This window comes from Apostichopus japonicus, chromosome 16 (assembly GCF_037975245.1).
Source record: "Apostichopus japonicus isolate 1M-3 chromosome 16, ASM3797524v1, whole genome shotgun sequence".
Classification (NCBI taxonomy): domain Eukaryota; kingdom Metazoa; phylum Echinodermata; class Holothuroidea; order Aspidochirotida; family Stichopodidae; genus Apostichopus; species Apostichopus japonicus.
In genome coordinates, this window is record NC_092576.1 from 2,550,139 (window position 1) to 2,554,371 (window position 4,233).

Consider the following 4,233-nt stretch of genomic DNA (forward strand, 5'->3'; position numbering starts at 1 on the left):
AATAATTTCGATAGACTTTTATCATTGAATAAAATGTGTTTTGTCTGAGTAGAAAAGAGAGAAGAAATAGTTAACTGTATAGATTATGATGAATGTATACAAACTGTTGGGTGGATACGATCTACGTTACTTTTTATAAATTGCCCATATGATGAAAACATGGATCAAAACAAATATAGGAAAAATGGAATGATATGCAGATGTACGTGCCTGTATGTGTGTGTGTGTGTGTGTGTGGGTGGGGGGGGGGGGGGGTGGGGGTACAAGGGGAGTAAAATTAGTGGGTTTAGAGCAAAGGATTGGAGTGGTGATTTAATTTTCATGGAAGAGGGGAGATGGTGTTATCTAGAATCGCAACTGCAGAAGGGTCATTGGCACTCGCGGAAGGTAGGCGTGGCTGCAATGTACAGGTGTTTGAGGCGTTGAGCTTGGAAATGAAATACCGTATGAGACACATTTAATTAGATATGGGAAGTGACATTAGAGGGGTACGGGAGGGGTGTGAGAGAAGGTCTATATATAGTAGTCTATGCATTGGTTCAAGGCATGATTTGTAGAAAGTAGGCACAATATAAGGGTCTGCTAGCAGTGCGGAGGTGGGCTTGGTGTTGGGGCCAATATATAGTTGTTGCGGCATTGTAAAGGAATTCACATGGGAATATTTTAATGATTAGAGGAATAGTATTCAAAGGCCAGGGGGGTGAGGGATTGGAATCCGGTGAAGGATATTTAGTATTAGATTCATTGTTCAAGGCATGCACAGTGTAGGCAGATCTCATTCTCTTATTAACAACAATATATTTATTTATTCAGCTTCTTAACTAATTGCGGTCAATAATTAATTTCACTGTTGATGTTGTAGTTTTTCAAACTAAACATTAAGCTGCATAAAACACAAAAACAAACAAGTAAGATGATGTTTTTTTTCTGTGTTAAGTTTTTTTTTTTTTGTGTTTGCTGAATTTTGTTTTACCTACTGTTTTATTTCAATTAATTAGTAACGTTTTTTTCCCTTGATCAATTTATTTACAAAATTTTCTTTATAAGAATTTTGACCATTTTACATTGCTTAACGAGGATTTTTTTCTTGAATGTTTTATTCTTGAACATTTAAGATTAATGTTTATTATTTCTGTGTTTATTTCTTTATTCTAGTGTTAATTAATTTATTTTACCCACTTTTTAATTTAAGTTAGTTGGTAAACGATTATTTAATTTATTATCGCTTTATAAGTTTATTGACTAAATATATATATATAGGCCAAAAAATTTGGACATTTTCCTATTTATCAATAAAGATTTTTCTTTAATTTGTTATTTAATTATCGTGTTACTTTACTTTGCTTACAGAAAATAGTTGAAAACAAGAACATTATTTTCTTTTGTCAATTTTTCTCTTTGATTCCTTATTCAATTTTATCAATAATTATTATAAACCAGGTAAACAAATGTATTCACCTCCTCACGCTAGAAATACTTTTATCATTCTTACTGCAATACAAGTCTATCTTTTACTTTTATTTTGTAAAATATGTTTTTTTTTCTGTCTCATTCTGTCTCTATTTTACTCTCCTATTAATAATATTCCTTACCTAATGACTGTTCTTTCATTGTTAGTTTATTTCTTAATTCAATTTCTTCTTCATTTATTTGTTTTACTCCTACAATTATCTTTACCTATCAATAAAACCTTCAGTAATCATTAAATTTAACTATATTAATAGTTCCTATCTTGTTTACATCATTAATATTAATTAGTTATTTTATTTATTACTAATATTATTTACATATATTTATTATACTTATTTTACTTTTTTATTGACATTATTAATTATACTTCTTTTTTTTTTCTCCATTTATTCAGCATATTTTATATTTTTAATATAGCATATACATATTGTTATAAATTATAATCACCTTTTACGATTCTTGCATAGAACATGTTTAAATGAAATTTCAAAAACGGAACAACTCTGGGCATTCAGAAAATGCCTGTTGTAATTGAATATAACTTACTTTATCTTTCTTACACTTACTTGATTTTGAATGGATATAACGTTCAACATCAATTGCAAACTTAAATTTATAGAAAAAATCGCAAATATTTGGTAAGTTCTTATTTCGCTTACAATCATAGATATAATACTTCATGTGTATTATAAGAAAATTATATGGGTGACTATATCCATTTCCGTACCCGAAAAAACTATTTTGTTTTGAAAAGAAGAATTGTTGCTTTAAAAACCGATTCTCTACGTCTAATATGAAAGATCCAGTAAAATTACAGTCCCAAAATAGATGTTCGATATTCTCAGTTTCTCTGTTACAGAAGGAACAGACCTCTGTATCATTTATACCCATCAACGCTAAAAGTTTATTTGTTGCAATAATACGGTGTAAAAATTTGAACTGAAAGTATTGGAGCTTTGCATCTAATACAGTGTAGTATGGAATCTTAAAAAACCTGTCCCAGTCTTTTTTGGTCAGATCTTTAAAGGAGCAACTCCATTTCTCTCTTGCAGTCGGAACTTTTGATAATCGATGTAAATACATTTTATAGATATGCTGAGAGATAGAGCTAGCCCGAATGGCATTAAAATACATGATAGTATTGTTGTTCATAACATCAGTACTATGGCAACCTGACCTTTTCCACCACTGGGGAATTGCACTTATTAAACCCCAATACAAAGTAAAATTAATTATACTTACTACAGTTGCTTGAATCTCTGTGAGTGTTGTAGATAGTTTATTATTCCATTAACTTCATGTTTATTCATTTCCCTCCCATTTTCTGTGTCTATGTACATCCTCTCTATTGATGTTATGATTGGTAGAGAGAGACCAGAGTAGAGAGTAATATCATCTTCATCAACCTTGTTAAAGGACTCGACAAGATACACACAGTCTATTGGAATCTGAAGGAAAGTAAATAATAATAATAATAATAATAATAATAATAATAATAATAATAATAATAATAATAATAATAATAATAATAATAATAATAATAATAATAATAATAATAATAATAATAATAATAATAATAATAATAATAATAATAATAATAATAATAATAATAATAATAATAATAATAATAATAATAAATATCTGTTATTATTTTACAATAATATTTATGAGTTTTATTTTAACTAATGGAGGACTAATGGTCATTGTGTTAGAGGGGTTATAGTGGGACCAGTTTATTATTCAAATTGGTGTAAAGGGGGTGTGTTTTGTAAGAGTGCACAGTTACACTAATATATTACTTAACTGTAAAGAGACACAGTGTTGTAAGATTATTGAACAAAAGGGGAACAGGAGGGTGCGAAGTGGTTTAGGGAAAGGGTGAAGGTGGGGTGAAGGTGAGGGGGTGGGGGGTTGTACTACATATTCTGTTAGTGGCATGGGTTGTTTTACTGTTCAGTTGTAAGTTATTCTAGTATAGCGGAAGAACAGCACTGAAATAGAATTATAAATACAGGATTAACACTGACTAGAAGGAAAATAAAAAATAAATATAATTAATAGACTCCTAAACAATAAATAAAGACACATTTTGTTTGAGTGAGGGTAAGGTTGTGTCCTTTGTTTGCAATATTAGCGGATAGAAGTGAAGGGCGTTACAGGTGTACATTGCTGTACATTAGGCTGATATCATTGTAAGGTGAAACAGTGGTGTCGAATTTTGTATTTCATGTTGATTCTCATTTCATTTTGTATCAGGTAATGAACACATGATATGTTAATGTTGTTTAAAACATAAAGCTCTGTAGTTTCTCTGTTGTGTGAGCTATGTGATATAACCTGTTGTATTGGAGCCCTGAGGAGTAAAAGTGGTTCAGGTGAGGGGCTAATAAATATTAATTAGGTAATTAAAGTTCTGGACCTATTTGTTTTTAGGGTTATTAAGTAGTTCAGAAGCTAAGAGGATAAGTTTCAGTTTCCCTAGCATACAATAATCCACAAGTTAACTTTTGTAACTTTTTGGTATGTTTTTTAATTTTTTTTTATTAAAATCTCTTATTTTATTTATCAGATCACAGTTTCTTTTTAATGGCCCTAAATTATCAATTCTGATGCCCCAAAAATAATTGACCGCCCAAAACTAAAACCGAGAAAAGGTTAATGATTAGTACCCCCCCTTCACCCCTCCCGACTCACTACCAAATCCAGGGGAGAATAATAAATAAAATAATTTGCAAGTGATGTGTTCTACTTCACCGTATCCCT

General features: G+C 30.2%; 2 protein-coding genes across 11 annotated transcripts in view; both read right to left on the reverse strand.

Annotated features, from left to right (window-relative positions):
• Positions 1–4,233, reverse strand: part of LOC139983650 (uncharacterized) — a 468,492-nt gene that overhangs the window by 330,681 nt on the left and 133,578 nt on the right. The window lies entirely within an intron of this gene.
• LOC139983718 (uncharacterized) overlaps positions 1–4,233 on the reverse strand; it is a 202,583-nt gene that overhangs the window by 64,806 nt on the left and 133,544 nt on the right. The window lies entirely within an intron of this gene.